Here is a 17,197-nt window from a genome sequence, read left to right as displayed (position 1 = left end):
AAGAATGAGGATTTCTGCTTAACTTGATATGTGCAAAGTAAGAAAACATCCACTTTACCTCAGCACACATTCAGCATACATTTGCATCTGCTGAAACTGCAGACCAGACCAGTCAGCTGAAATAAAACCAAACCAAAGAATCTCACAGAAATGGGAGAAAGGAAAATATATTGTTAATTTGTTTTACTGATGCAGAGAAAGAGCTCAGGTTTTAATGCCTAGCATTATTACTGTAATAACTGTTTCTGCTAAGATAATATTTTTTGTATTGAACTTGGTTACAGTAGTAAAAATCCAGAAGTTGTTGTTGCCAAGTACTGATGCTCATTTTGCTAGGAATGCCAGAATATTATTTAGCTGGGATGATTTGCTCTGACTTTCTTCACATTGACTTAGTTCAACTTGCAGGAGTAGGCAAATCCTGAGGGATTTACAAGATTATACAAGGCCTAGCAGTGCTACTGTTTGAACATCATTGAGACATTCAGATACAAGGTGTGAGATGTCCTGGTCAGCAAGAGAGATACTCAAGTAGATCACCAGACACAAGTAACTTTGAAAATTTGCCACTCTGCCTTTTGCCTTTACCCTTCTGCTTTCTTTCCTTGATCACAAAGAGCTCAGAAGTTCCCCACATGAGTACCTTGTTGTCCAGGCTCTGTCCTCTTTCCCTACTTCTCCCAGTGGGAGACCCTGGCAGGTGCCAAGCATCCTGTCAGAACAGGGGGTTGCCCCCCTAAGAAGCTCCCTGCTTTGCCCTTGAGACCAGGGGACAGGAGGAGCCAGGAGGGGTCCTACGTGCACCTCCCCTCACAAGGAGCACAAGCCTTGTGAGTTTTTGCCCCTTGTCTTAAAAAAAAAGGAAATTATCCTCTTTTTCCATTTCTACTCCCATCATAAGAGGGTTTTTGCAATTAAAACCCTGATGGTGTTTTGACCCTGGAGGGGAGAGGTGGAGCGGGGGGTGGGGAAATCAGCCATGTACCATAACAGATGGTTTAAGTACGGTGATTACAAAATCCTGAAGTTAAAATAGTTTAATTACAAAGTCAATACTGCCTCCAACCTCTGCTAAGCCTTCAGTGTAAAAACAACAGACGGTATAGTGCAAACGGTGGGACAATATTTAACCAGAACTTTGCATTAGCTACTGCAGCCCAGCTCTCCATCAGGCCTTCAGCAAACGGAAGATCAACTGATTTTCCCAGCTTGTATTTGTTAACCATCTCTGTTTCAGTATCAATGGGTGGCTGGGAGCAAGCCACAAACAAACCAGAGGAAACAAACTGCAATACTATACTGCAAGCTGAGGCTCAGCAGGATTGTATGTAAAGCCCAGTATTGCAAGCATACAACTGAAACAATTATTAGCATCTTACCAGGAATTAATACGGAGGTAAAAAAAGATGAGCAGGTGAAGCTCTCATATATGAGAGAGCTCATATATGTCTCTCATATATGTCAAATGACAATGAAATGTTGTGAAACACACAACTATTCATTTTAGAGTATAGATTTTACAGAAAAAATAACAGGATGTGGGAAGGCATGGGGAAATAAAAATCTGGGGATGATTTTATAAAGCATAAATTTGATCTTTCATTCACAGAGAAAGCAGCATCTCTATCCAGGATGCTGTAGGAATGTCTTGCTAAGCTGTGCTTTTGCAGCTGAGAGCCTTGGTCTTGGTTTTTACTGAGATTCTATATATTCTTCAATAGAACATATTTTAAACCTTCTTTCTGCTGGCTTATGTCCCTTACAAACATCAGTTTAACATGGACCTGGAAGAGTCAGAAAAGTCTGTCTTTGCTTTGTTAGCTAAAAACTTGTCCCACCTGCTTTCATCACGATACAGTGTGTCACGATACCCATCATCCGTGCTTCATACAGAGCACTGTGAGGCTCTGCTCTGTTGCCAAGCTGGATGAATAAAAACAGGGCCTGGCAAATTGGTGACAAGAGATACAGACTCATGAAAGTAAAAGCAAAAGTAGACAAATGGGAGACCATCTTCAGCATTTCTTCTCTCCACTGACCCTCACTGGTCACTAAGAAAATTCAGATGCTAAGGCAAAAGGGAAAAAAGTTTCCAACAGTGATGCTACAACATAGAGGAATTCTCACAACTGTGTTATGCCTTTGTAATTTTTTTATGGAGTTTGAGAGATGAAGAGTAACTTTGGGTGTTTGAGGTAATATTTGCTGAATCAAATAAGAGTTTCTAGTGGCTGAGCTACTTCCCTGTGGTTCTTAATGAGCATAAACATTCAGGACAGACTGCTGCACTGGCTAAAATCGAGGGGAAGGGACACCCTAGTGATCTATAGGAAAATTCTCTTTAATCGTTAAGATAAAAGAGGACACATTCCTAGGGCCTGATTCTGCAGGTTATTGCATATTCCAGTGCTGCTTTTATTAAATTAAGCTTACATATATGAGTAGATTAGTTGACTTTCAGTTAAATCTAAGTGTTGTCTAAAGCACTTCTTTTCATTAGCGTGTTCCTGGTCCTCTGTAACAATAGAAATATAAACTAATGTTCTGTTGGAAATCATAGCATGACTCTGGCATAGCACTAACAACACAAAAGCAATTTGAATTATTTCTTTATATGAATAGAAGATATTTGTAGGTTTTCCCACAATGGGATCATAAAGGTTTTTGTTACTATTTATGATAACAAGTAGCCCTTTAAAGCATATTGTTTGGGCCTTTTGGATTTCCAGTCATTTCTTTTTGTCTCATGCTTGCCTGTCTTCTTTCCCTTAAGCATCCACTTGTAATTGGGAAATCAATCCATAAAAATAAGGTGCAGTCACAGCATTCTCCAAAATCTTAGCCCAGGGCATCAGCCACATTATATCAGATCTCAGTCTCTCCCCATAGTGGATGTGGGACACAACTGCCTTGTTTGCTCTCAGCCTTGTTCTGTATTTAGGCCAGTAAGTCTTTCATGATTGCTTCCACCCAGAACCACTGGGCCTGCTGCTCAGTGCCCTGTTCCGGGAGTAGAAATCTTCTCCAGGCCTCTTGTCCAGACAGATACCTTGGAGGAGAAGCTGTGAGGTGAAAGCACCACCTCCTTCTTCTGAACCCCAAAAAGAATAAAGGATTGAGGTCAGTGAGGAGCTGCTGCCTACAGGAGTTTGTTAGGGAGATCATCTACGTAGTGATGCAGAGGAGTTTCAGTACCTTAAGTCCAGATGAGGATTGGTACTTAAACACTCCCCATCTTTCCTGCACTGGAAGTTTACCGTGGACTCTGTTTCTTTGCCTCAATATCACACTGAGTGTCCACTTTTTGGAAAGGGCCATGTGCTGTGAGCAGCACACTAGAAAACAGACGTATTCAAGTGATTTCTGCTTAGAGCAGACACTGCTACTGAGAGGCATACTCTGAATACTGGAGTTCAGCTGGGAGTTTTGGCTGTTGTCACTGCTTGATATGCACATCACTAGGAAAAGCATGGTAACATAGCAGGTAAAATGTTTTTCAAGAAACACAACTCCTTGGAAGAAAGGGCTCTGGTATAACAGAGCTCTTAAGCCAGGCTACCCAACAGAAGCTGTTTCCCAGGATGCACATTCAAGATAACCTCTGTGGGCCAGCTAGAAACCATGGCATTCAAATCTTGTCTTTTTTCTGCCACACTAAATGTTGATTTTAGTAGAAATTTCATGAATTTGGTCCTGGTGAGATGGGTCTTGACTCTACACACTCCCGGGAGGCTATTTCCAGACCAATAATTCTTTGTGGCAGTTCTGCACTCTGCAGACAGCTGATTTCACTCTGAATTGGTTGGCAAGGTTTTGGGTACAAATCACCAGCACAAGGATTATCAGTGCCATCATCACTCTTATCGGTGCTCTCAAAGCACTTGGTGGTGCTGCCAGGGATTACAGCCCTGTCATGCTGATGGCTCCTTGGGTGCAGGGAGGAGGAAGAAGTCAAGTTCCCACCACCCAAAGCTCCCCCTCTGAAAGTCTGGAGCTGAAATGGAAGTGCAGGCTTGTTACAGACCTCACCAAAAAACAGAGGAAATGAATTCAGCCTGAAGTGTACCTGTGCATTAGAAAAAAAAATAGTGGATAGCAGCTATCTACTTTAGGAAGATATGTTTAAAAAAGCTAAGCAGTGGAAAACTTGCTGTTGTAGACCTGGCCCTTCCCCCTCCCAACAAACATTTACCCAAGTTGTCTCATGACTTGGTCGACTTTTGTAATCCATTAGTAAATGATGCTGTTGCATGACCTAATCAAACACCAAATACAGCAGAAAGGCCATAACTGTATCTAAAAAGGCTTTGCTTCGTCAAAGCTTTTCACTAGTGCTGGCAACAAAATTATCAAGGTCTATAATGAGCTGATCTCTTGTCAAATGAGCCTTCTTATGAGCTGTGTTAAACTTTGTATCTGCTTTTAAACTAAACACTTCGGGTTTATTAATGTGTCCTTTCCTCTCCAAATTTCTTTGTTGGGAAGAGGTGCCAGAGGAAATGTACTAGCAGCAGTAGGATATGAAGTATAGTTTAGAATACATTAAACATATGTTGATGGAGCCATTAGCAGAGTTTATAGATACAACCACCTGTCTCTTATTCCACTTGCCATTACTTTAGTGACAGAAAACATGCTTAAGAGAGGTGGCATATTACCATTACATCTTTACTCCTGTATTAGAAGCAACATAGTAGCAAATCCATACCTTGATGCTAAAAATATTTTCCAATAATGTCTCTTTTATTGAGATAAATAAACCTGAATAAATAGGGGAGTGGAGGTTAAAGAATAAATATCACTCTCGTTTAGGATGCAAGAGAACCACTGAATATTTGAGAGGAAAATAATTTGCCATTATAAATGTAGAGTGAGACAGTTAACATTTTATTTGTTCCTTTCAGTCTTGCAAGTCTATCCCTTAATTTAAATCTGCAAAACACTCTTAGGCCTACTCTATGTAGGTAGAATTCTTTGCCTTCAGGCAAAACAGTTAAAACAAAATGAAGTAAAATAATCATAGAATCATAGAATGGTTTGGGTTGGAAGGGACTTCAGAGATCACTTAGTGCAAATCCCCCCTGGCATGGGCAGAAACACCTCCTACCAGATGAGGTTGCTCAAAACTTCATTCAACCTGGCCTTGACCACTTTCAGGGAGAAGGGCAGACACAACTTACCTGGGCTACCTGTTGCAGTGTCTCACCACCTTCAAAAGAAAAAAAAAATTCAAAATATCTGATCTAAGTTTACTCTTTTCCAGCTTGAAATTGTTTCCCTTTGTCCAGCCCCTACATCCTGTTATAAAATATCCCTTCCCAGCTTTACTGTAGGCCCCCTTCTAGCATGGGCTAGAAGGATGCTATAGGGTCTCCTCAGAGACTTCTCCTGTGGATGAACAAGCCCAACTGTCTCAGTGTATAATAATAAAGAAAATATAAAAGAAAATATAAAAGCGAAGTGGGAAGGGAAGGGAAGGGAAGGGAAGGGAAGGGAAGGGAAGGGAAGGGAAGGGAAGGGAAGGGAAGGGAAGGGAAGGAAAGGAAAGGAAAGGAAAGGAAAGGAAAGGAAAGGAAAGGAAAGGAAAGGAAAGGAAAGGAAAGGAAAGGAAAGGAAAGGAAAGGAAAGGAAAGGAAAGGAAAGGAAAGGAAAGGAAAGGAAAGGAAGGAAAGGAAAGGAAAGGAAAGGAAAGGAAAGGAAAGGAAAGGAAAGGAAAGGAAAGGAAAGGAAAGGAAGGAAAGGAAAGGAAAGGAAAGGAAAGGAAGGAAAGGAAAGGGGGAAAGGAAAGGAAAGGAAAGGAAAGGAAAGGAAAGGAAAGGAAAGGAAAGGAAAGGAAAGGAAAGGAAAGGAAAGGAAAGGAAAGGAAAGGAAAGGAAAGGAAAGGAAAGGAAAGGAAAGGAAAGGAAAGGAAAGGAAAGGAAAGGAAAGGAAAGGAAAGGAAAGGAAAGGAAAGGAAAGGAAAGGAAAGGAAAGGAAAGGAAAGGAAAGGAAAGGAAAGGAAAGGAAAGAAGGAAAGGAGAAAAAAAGGAGAAAAAGGAGAAAAAGAATAAAAGTTGCAAAAGCGCCGCCTCCGCAGCCGCCGGGCAGGGGCTCCATGCTCGTCCCTGTGTCTCCCCCTGGCGGTGTCCGTGCGGCGCTGCAGGGGAGTCAGGCGCGGTGCGGGGCGGTACAGAGGGGGGTGCAAGTGAGGTGGGGGGGTGCAGAGGGCGGGCTCACGGCCGGCAAGTTTTTTTTCTAAATCTGCGGTCAGAACTGTGCCCCCCTGACAGTTAACACCGTGCCCGGTGTTGTTGTTGCGGGGTGCGAGCGTGTGGAAGCCGAAAAGCAGGGAGGTGGGTGGTACAGCACGGCCTGCGGGGCGTGGGTGAGAGCAGGGAAAAGAGTAAAGAGAAAGGCACTGTATTGAGGTAAGGAGAGGAGATCAGTCAAAGACCCACTGGCCTCAAGTTATACCTTGGAAGTTGGGCAAATAGTGAATGCACCAAAAAAAAAGGTGGGTTTGGACATCTTAAGAACAATCTTCCTAAAAATCTAGGTTGTATTTCTGGGAAACTTCAATTCAGAAAACGTTTGTCATCTTCCCAAATTGGACAAAGCCTATACCTTCTCTCTTCCATGACTGCCGGGAAAAATCCGGGAAAATCCTGCGCAGAGCACTTCCCTGGCAGCTCTAGTCCTCATCCGAGTCCAGCCGCGGTGCTCCCTGATCCCGGGTGTCCTCTGCAAAAACATTTCTGTGTAACAGAGGAGGCGAGAAGGAATGGACTAGGTTCCTTGCAGAGCTGGTACCCGCGTCCCTAGATGCCAAGTTATTTACTATCCTTTTTGGAAACAGAAGGAAAAAGGTGGCGAGCCTTCGTTTCCGTCGGCTTAGAGCAGAGGAAGCCTAAGGTTTGATCAGGAGATGGCAGCACAGCCTTGGAAAGCTTGAAAAGCTCCCGAAGAGGTGCTCACTGGTAGCAAAATGCCAGGAGACTCGGAAGCAAAGCACCTTTGTGCCCACTGGAAAAAGAATTTAAAAGAGAAAGCATGGACGTTTCCATTAAGTATTTGAACTGTATCGCAAAGAACACAGTAAAGATCAAAACTGAAAGTGTATCTCTGCATCACAGGAGTCCTGGAGAGTGATGCTGGCTACACACTCTTCTCCAAAATCAGCCACAGTCTATGACTGTTGACTTCAGTGCTTCAGTGCTGCTATCTACTTATCCAGAAGCATTTACATATCATTGGCAGAACCATGAAGCATAATAATATATTGACAAAATTGAGACATTTCCCTGTTTTTCAATATTTTAAATGTATTCAGTATTTTAAATGGGTAAATGGAGGATTTAAAAATCTGCCAGCCTGATAATCAGGACTTTATGTCAGACTCACAAAGAGTCTATGCCTTGATGCACACAGAGCTGATTCAGTTTTGCCATAATCTTTGTTTATTTCATTAAAAACAAACAAACAAACAAACCAAGTAGCACAAAAAACCCCCACCCCAAAACAAATAACAAAAAAAAAAAACAACCAAAAACAAACATAAAACAAACAAACAAAAAACCACCAAAAACAAAAAAAACCCACCCAGGAAATCCACCAAAATGCAAATAACCTAAAAGAACTATAGCAAACATAAAGTATCAGTAGCAGCCCCGTTGCTTTGTCTTGTCTGACCCAGACAGAATTATAGAATAATTTTGGTTGGAAAAAGCCCTTAAGATTTTCTGATCCAACTGCTAACTTAGCAGTGCCAATTCCACTACTAAACCACGTACCTAAGTGCCACATCTACATGTCTTTTAAATACTTCCAGAGATAGTGACTCCACCTGTTGCAATGCTTGGCAACTCTCCCAGTGAAGATTTTTTTCCTAATATCCGATCTAAATCACACCTGGAATAACCTGAAGCCATTTCCTCTTTCCTATCTCTTTGCTAGCTGGAAGTAAAGACTGAAACCCACCTCACTACAAACTCCAAAATCAAACAAACCTGAGCAAAACTAATGTCACTACAGGCACTGACTTAATCTGTGAGCTTTCAATCAGAAGCTGCAGCCAGAGACACTAGTATCAAGCCATGTATTTTGCTTCTCCACTGTCCCAGACTCCAAGTTTGCTAAATCTGTGGCTGAGGAATTCCCATAGACTTGCAGGTAGCTGTTGCCAGGAAAAAATCTTACAGTTCATTAGGTGGTGCTGAAAGACTTTGCTGGAAGCATTATTGTGTTAACCCTGCCAGAGTTTTCTGGAGCTGGTCTACCTGAGGGCTTAATGAGTAGAGATGCTGTTGAGAAAGCTTTTGGACTTAAGTTGCACCCTTGCCAGTTTCAAGACCTTTTAGTATTCAAGACTTTCTGGTATTTGCTAAATATCCAAGTCAGTGCATGCAATTCTTCTTTTTTTTTTTTTTTTTTTTTTTTTTTTTTTTTTTTTTTTTTTTTTCTTTCTCTCCAACATATTCATAGATTTATAGATCCATCTCATTTTTGACACGTTGTTTAGTATTGGCAACATTCAAAGAGTGTAACAAATGGAAATTTAGAGTTTAGCCAGATTGTATCAATTGTTGGTGTTGGAACATCCATGGAGCTCAAACAAGTTTCACTTGGCAGGACAACCGCACAAAAGCATTTTATGTTGAATCACAAGATATATTCAAGGTTCATACACACAAAAGGCTTCAAATATAAGCAAATTAAAGCCCTTGCATTAATGAAATGTGTTCTTGTTTCCTTTCTGCTTGCCAACTATTTAACCTGGTCAGGAGACAAATTCACACAGGATTAATTCTATGGAGCCAACCTCAGATTCCTCCTGGGTTTCCTTGAAATGAAGTATCCTTCACTTCCTATACTGCATGGCTTTGTAATGCAGCTGCACATTGTTGAAAAATTGCCACAATTCATGGCGGGGTGGCTGCATTTCAGCAATGAGAGAAGTTATTTGGGATACATATATCTATATTTGCATGCTTGTGAAGCTTACACGTCTGGCTTGTTAAGTTCTAGGAAGCTCCTTGATGGACAACATTGGGATACACAGTGGATGGCAATTAAGCCATGAGCCTGAGTAAGGAGTGGGTGATGCTCCACTCTGTGAACTCTGAAGGACCTTAAGAGTATTTTTGTAATTCAAAGGGTAAAGGTTCCTGTAGAGCAGAAAAATATTTAGGAGATGAAGAAGAGGTGAAAAATTTTCTCCACAGCCCATTATCCCATGTGGTGTGGGGAGTTCCCCTCAAAGCCAGGTGACCCCAGGGATCTCTGTTTGTTCAGAGCACTGGAGAGAGAGAGATGACCACAAGGAGCCAGCTGGAGGCAGCTTCTTGCCACCACTCCTGCTCTGTGTCCATGGGTCTGCCCAAGCCTGGCCAGGCACATCAGGGAGCATGCTGAACTGGTGTTACAGTCATTCTTCCATGGTTTTAGGCTTGCTTGCTCCTTCTTTCTTTTGCCGTGTGATAGAGAGGGAGTGTTTGGCCTGGAAGTGTGAACACCTGCTTCAGAGCAGGATGACAAAAGGGAAGGTGAAGCAGGGATTGCAGCTGTAATCTAAGTTCTCCAGTCTTTCCCAGGAGCTGGAGTACATGCCTGCACAGGTACCTCAGGAGGATCATACTCTGTGATTTCAGCTCAACAGAGCCTGAATGACTTCTGCTCCAGCACAGAAAGATGTGATGACTGGGAGCATGAGAGATGGGGCTCCTTTGGATCCCCACTGGATTAACTGAACACCTGTTTCTGCAAACTGGACTCACAGCCCATGTAGGCCAAAGCACAGGAACAAGAGCAACAGATTTGCTCAGCAGCCATGTAACTGGGAATTGAAAAAAAGATTATACAATCTCTTCTTGCAATACATGATAACTGGCACTGCTCTGTGTTTGTTTGGTCCCTAAAAAAAGAGAATCATTGCCTCCCAGACACACCCATTCTGTAAGCACTTTTGGTGGCCTTATGCCTACACAAGTCCTGAGAAAATCATGGAGCAGAAGCCCACGCTTTTCCCACCTTTTTATTTAAACCCAAATGGTGAATCCAGGAGTGTGTTTAAGCTAACAGGATTAAATCCTCCTCCAAAAGGCCAGAGGGAGGTGGGCATCAAAGGTCTGATACCACTCCTGACCGTACCCTCTCTCCACAGTGCTGGATGCAGAGCAGACCCTTTGCAGGGACCTGGGTTGGTCACTGGGCTGGGGGAGCAGCTGCGTAGCCTCACCAGCCATCGGCACGAAACCTGGGAATGGAAAACAATTTTGACATTGGCAGCCTGGAGCCCTGCCCTTCGCAAACACATTTGATGTTCATACATGGTCTCTTGGCTGCTGCTGCTGGGGACCATCTGTTGGGATGGCTTCGTGCCTGATCAAATGGTGGCATGCCAGTTTCAGTGGGACACAAAATACATGCCAAACAAAATGTGTCTGGTTTTACTTCTATTACTCTGAATTCAAAGCACATGCTAATACTAATCCCCTTTTAACACTGTTGTGGTGCCAGTTAAACCTTCATTTTTTCCCCCTATCTGCCAGATTTCTACTACGTACTTAGGTGTGTAACAAAATCCAGCAGAAATTGGAGCTGTTAATTTCACACAAACAGTGCACTGTTTGCAAGGGTTTGGTGAGAGGTGTTAGTGCTAAGGACAGACCTGAGTGCATGAAAGTTTCCTATACACACGATGCAGGATCCTTGAAGGAACTGGACTAGGGCATTTCTTTAAAAGTTGCTCCTGAATCCACATGCAAATATAGAATTTTTTCCTTGATGGAAATGTGGCTTACCAGTTTATAAATGTTATGGTGAACTATGCATAGTCCTTTTGTTTGTTTTTTGCTTGTTTATTTTTTGTTTTTTTTTCAAATAGATTCTACTAAACGTGCAAAGGCTTTTAGCATGATGAGGGTACTAACCTGAGATGTTCTAAAGATATTTCTTTTCAGTGTACTATGAGTTTACCCTAGCTCCAGCCCTGATCTGTTGTAAAATCTTCCATTTGTAGCTGGCTTTGCTGTTTGGGTTTATATGACTAACTCCCTGTGAATGTTCCACATACAGAGAAGTGTGTTCCTGACCTCAGCCAAGATTAATATTATTGTCAAAACGACCATCATGACAGCTACTGTGGGTTTTCAGATTCCTCTAGTGTTTGTGGGGAAAATCCATCTGCCACAGATATTCCCCTGGATGGTTAATTTTCTCCTCTAGTCCCACAGTGGATCAGGAAAGCTTAATGGAGCATCCCCTGATGAAATTCCCTTTGCTCTTCATTCGTCTTCTGCTTTGCAATGCTAAGAGATACTTTGGACACCTTCTGCCACCTCCTTCTCCCTCTGTCTCTGGCAGAAAGATGGCAAAGCTCCATTCCTGGCCTCCCCTGGCCAGATCTCTGCTGTGAGCAGGGTGGGCAGGGTCCAGGTGTGCCAGCTGAGGTTGCTGGTCTTAGGAAGGGCTGGGACTTTACTGCTTGATCAAATGTTTAATACCTCAGCTTCTGAAGTGTTCTGTTCAGAACACTTTAAAGCACTTTGTTGTTTTTTTCTTTTTTCAAATATGCAACTGATTCCTGTGATACTATTCTTTAATAACCCTAGTTATATTTGTAGGCAACTTGCTTATAGTGTCTTCTTGTATATTTCTAAAGTAAAAGTTGTTATAGAAAACTGAAAAAACCCCTGCCATTAACAGCTAAGGAAATCTGAGGCTTGTGGAAATTAGTTTCTGCTTGTATTAGCATTGTGCAACCAAGAGAGAGAAAAAAAGAAAAAAAATAAGGAGAATTATTTGAATGTCCCAAGTAAATATGGCAGGGCCAGGAACATAGGCCAACTGGTTGCATGTGGACTGGCCATAAAATTAAAAATAAACTTAGGACTAAACGTGCAGCTAAATGCAGACTGTGGGGATAGGATGTGAACTTCAGCTATTTCCTGGAGCTAGTGTGGTTCCAAAGTTTAACAGCTTTAGCCTTTGGAGACCTGGAGGCGTGCATACTTGTTTTCAGCTTCTCCTCCTTTCATCTCCCCCCACTTGGAGCCTAAGCACTGCACAGCTGCCCTGCTTGCTCCCTCTCTCCCTGCAGAAGGACACTCCTCTCACCTTCTGACAAGTGTCACACAAAGCACAGAGCATCCCTGCCAAGCAGGAATGCCTTCCTTACCATCCTTATGTCCTCCAGCTTGCTACAGCAGGATGGGGACCCATGTTCCTATTTTTCCCTCAGGACCATCCAGAGAGATGAGTAGATGCCGGCTGCTGTCTGGGAACACTGGCTCATGCCTGAAAAATAAGTTTTTTATGATGAATTTCAGTCATGAACTTTTTTTTTTTAATTTTTTAAATTTTTTTGTTGTTGCTGTTATTAGTTTTTTGTTGTTGTTAAAACAACCATGGGGAAGGGTTAATGGAATAGCTAAAATATCCTTATCTCACAGGGACTGTAGGAGAGCAGAGATATTTTGAGGCATAAATTTGTTATTATGGGATCTACTACAAAGCTCAAAAGCATCTCACTAAGCCTAGCCTGAGCTTTGTGATCTTTTTGCTTGTGTCCCTGGTGCCTGCATAGACTCATGGCCAAATTCAGTTTAGGAATGTATTTCTAAAGCATGTCTTGATGTCTCTCTCATTTATGCTAAAACTTTATTTGTTAAAATAGAAATGCACGTGAAAACAAATTCTAAAAAGGTTTGAAAAAACGTAACTAATTGTTTTTATAATTCAATTTACACTGTCTGACCAGTGCCAATCTCCTAGCCCAAATCTCCAAGATACATAAATCCCTCACTTCTCCCTGTTTGTCAGTGGCACTCGGCAAGGTCCTTTCCATTCAAATCTTTTCTCATCTTGTCACCTGCTAAATCCACCAGCTGTACGTAAGAAAACAAAATAGCAGAATAGGTCAACAGAAGAAGAAATGCGGGGCACATTTTCATGAACCTTCAAGAAATTAGTTCACACATTTGAAATACATAGAAGGAGGCTGAGCAAAAAGGTGTACAAGTAAACCTTGTTTGTTCTAGTCCTTGGTTTTCCCTAGAAGAAAATGTGTTGACAGAGTTGAAGACTGGCAGAATAATCTAAATTGCAAACATGACAGCGGAGGCTTTCTTGTGGAGGCAGAGGGAAAGAAGCTTCACCCATGAAGGTAATAGAATTAAGGACTTTGGTTTTCTATATTCAAATAACAGCTTTCCAGAATCAAATCATAAGCAAGTCCATTATTTGTCCCTGCACAAACCAAAATTAAGCATTCAGTCTTTGCACAGCAGCTAATACCTCATGGGTTAAAGTTCCCATGGCATAGCAGAGGCAGTTAAAGAAAATGGTAACCTTAATATACAACATTTTTATAAGGGTGTTTATATTTAGTTCCCTCTTAATTTACAGGTGAAAAAACTTATACTAACTATATGTAATCATATACATTTCTATACATCAACATCACACACCTGTGATGTTTGTGCTTTATTCTTTCACACAGAATATGTTACCAAAGCATTGTTGTAGCCAAACAAATGTTTCTCTGTGTCAAAACTTTGGTGCTGCATAACCGTGATTCATTAAAAATACATTGGCCATTGCAAATGGCTGAATTCTGGGTATCAACAAGCAACATCTTAAAGAGTAGAAACCTCAGTGGATGAGATCTATGAAGAGGCAGAGGAGAGCTCCACATGCTCTTACATTATTGTTCTTATTTAACAAAAAGCCTTACTCTCCCATTAAGAACTGGGGTGATTTATGAAAAAAATGGTGCAAATGTATCAAGTAACATCTTGCCACAGCAGACACTAGAAAAATCACCAGGAGGATACACATACAATGTTTTTCCAAGGGTTTCTAAGAATTAAACTTATATGAAGGGTTTTCTGGTACCCCCCAAATAATTTCCATTCCATGCTGAAAGTCAGAAAAGACATGGGCTCACACAAGAACTTGAGAGAGGGAATACACAGATTTCAGTGTCTCCTTTTCTTTTTCTCTGGCAATGAAGACTTAATTGCAGACAGATTTTTCCATATGTTGCCTTCATATTTGCACACCTTTAGCATGCAGCTTCTCTACCAATGCCCCCCCTTGAGCTTGTAAAACTATCAGTCTTGCAAATGATCTTCCAAACTTATGCCTGTGAAGTGAAAATCCCTCAAAATGCTTGAGCCCATATGGAAGTAAGCGAAGCAGTTCTCAAAACAAAGGGGCTAGAAGTAATCCTATATTTGGACTACTAGTTGGAGTTTCATCACATGAAGCAGCCCTTCATCAGTACAATCAGTCTTCAAAATGTTTCAACAGCTGGGGCTAGCTGTCACTTTCAGAGGAACATTATTACCTGTTAAAAAAAATAGGACATCTGGGGACATGCTTCACTAGCAATGTAGGGAGTGCCTTCTTCCCAGAACTGAAGGGAGGTGGCAGGGCAGAACAGTGAGATTTTTCGAGCTATATCACCCAGTGTGCAAAACTTAGAAGAAAAACTATTTTGTAAGTAATTTGTTTGAGAAAGCATTCCTCTGGAGTAACCTTTTCTGTTTGAGTGCTTTCATGAGTAGTCTGTGAAAACAGCAGCTTTGCTGAGTGTGTCAGTAACACTAGTTTGTACATTGCCAACAGTTCCAGGGGTCTACAGCAAAGATGGAGTTCATTAAAAGACAATTTAAGTTTTTTCTACAGTCTGAGTTCTACTGGGGGAAATCCAATGTAAGCCAATGACTTCATGTTATCAATTAAAAAATAAAATTTCTTGGACAATCTTAACTCTGCTTCATTGTACATCAGTGTTGCAACACAGCCCTGAAGTAGATCACACCTTGCTGCTTCATCCCTGCCCTAAGAAGTGTCTCAGCTGATTCTCATGGATTGATGAAGGGACATTCAGAATACTCAGTTTTGTACACAATCTTCAATGCAGGACAAATACAGGTTTCCCTGCACAGGATTACTCTCATTCGTGGTCAAGAGACCCTCGTTAGCCTCTGAAGGTGTCTGAGAAATCTTTGCTCCAGAGGACGATTCATTTGACCTATTTTAGACAGCAACTTGGGATAAAATGTGTTTATTGATTTAGAGAACTGCATTTCATGTGAAATGATTGAGTCAGTGCCCTCAGCTACCAGATCAAACACTAATGTGGTCTAGGATGATAAAATCTCTCTTTTTTCTTTCTATTTTTTTCTCCAAAGATCTTTCAAGTTCCTTGTTTAAAAAAAACCAAAACAGTCTACTGAACATTGTTTCTGAGAGTTTCTGAGATAGGGCTATCTATAAAATTAACAGGGTTCAGTGAAGAAGGTAATGGGTGCAAAGAAGATATCAGAATTCAACAAGGAATCTGATTAAGCAATGCAGTGATGTTTTCTGAACACTAAGATTAGTTGTCATTTATTCTCAAATCTGAATCACTTGCCATAGATTGCTTTTTGATAAAAACAATCCTCAGTTCTTTGGTTAACCTTGCCATTTCTGATTAAAACATCTTCAAATGTAGGATGGGATCTGCGCTCACTCCCAGATCTATTTCCAAGTGCACTTCATAAGACCTCACACACTAAAAATGGGCTGAATCAGCCTCTCTCCAAAAGAAGGAGGAATTTCTGAATTCCTTCAGCTGAAGTTACTCCAGAATTTGTTCACTTCTTTTTTAAATGAGTTAAAGAAAAATTTTTAGTATCACTTTTGAGTAACTTTGGTTTTTTTTTCCCCTCCTTAATTGTTTAACCATTGAACTGTGGCCATAAAGCAACTCTATGACAGGACTTTGTTTAATCACACACATTTTTAAGGCACTATTCAGGGAAAGAAGAAGAATGTCTTATGTTGTGGTACATGAATTTTGGGTGTGAAGCATCTACTTCTTTCTCTGCCAGGGGCTTCAGGGAGACTCTCTGAAGTCCCCCAGACTTATCTATACCAAACTGCAGTCCCTAGCTGGGGCATGATCTCTTCTGTGCTTCATCAGTCCCAGGAAAGGGACAGACAGGCTGACTCCCCCTTGAAGAATGCCCATCTCTCAATCTCTGCATGATTTGGCTTCCCATGTGTAAATATGGATAGGAATCCTCCCCTGACAGCCTGGAAGTTCACAATTGTAGACACTGTCTTTTGCTGCCAGCCTTACTCTTTGTGTGTGCAACAGCTCTCTCCTTTTTTTTATTGCAATCTGTGTTTAGTACTGTTTACTTTTGTGTTACACATCGTTATCAACATTGTCTGCAATTGCACTTGCATTAAAATGTTTGTGCAATGCTGCTCTATTACACTCATTGATCTTTTCCACCTAGAGGCAAATAGCATCATTTAATTTCACATATTGATCCTCCACCTAATTTATTTCTTCAGTGATACAAGCTAGAAAATGCAGAGAAGTACCACGTGATTGGATCCATGATCCAGTCATGATGGCTGATGGATCATAAGCCCCCAGCACAGGCCTCCCATCCTGAGAGGAGCCACCAGTGGTGGAACCATGCACTCCACCTCTTCCTTCAGGTATCAAAGGCATTTCTGTCATTGGTGGTAAATAATCTGGAAAATCTCTCTGCCTTTTTTGGCCCCACAAACATTATGCTTTGCTATAATCTAAAGATATATCGTGGCACATTCAGCTGCCATTAGTTGCAAATTAGAGGTGTCATTTAGTTTTCCTTTTGTGTAAATATTATTAAAACTACAGACTCCAAAAACTAGGACGTATATCAATGGAGTATGCTCACTAATCCCAGGAAGATCATGTCTTCTGTTCCATGGGATTTAGGCTTGTCTCTGGTTCAAACGGATTTGTGGTGTGAAATGTTAAACAGTGTTGCTGGTGACTATTTATTCATAAAAGCCAATACTGATACCTCATTTTTCCTGTCCTCACACACCCTTGATTGCAGTGGAAATCAGTCCTTTGAAAACAAAGTAACCAGTGAAAAAACCTGTGGTTTCTTCCATGGATACTTGCCAGTAGCAGGCAAAATAAAAGCCTAGACTGTGCAATGAAGGCTTTTTCTGTTCTTATCCTCCGCATTACCAAAGGGCACTTGTGATCTGCAGCAGGCACAGATGGATTCAGACATAATCCAGCTATCTGTGCCCTTCAGTCTGAGCTGCTTGCTGTAGCCTGGGAGGCAGGGCTAGAGCAGAGCCAAGTGACAGGATGCTGACAGTGCCTTCTGGTGGCAATCGTCAAAAACCATTTAATTTGTCTGCTTTGCCATAT

Source organism: Calypte anna, chromosome 3 (assembly GCF_003957555.1).
Source record: "Calypte anna isolate BGI_N300 chromosome 3, bCalAnn1_v1.p, whole genome shotgun sequence".
Taxonomy (NCBI): domain Eukaryota; kingdom Metazoa; phylum Chordata; class Aves; order Apodiformes; family Trochilidae; genus Calypte; species Calypte anna.
Note: the sequence above shows the minus strand (reverse complement) of the source record.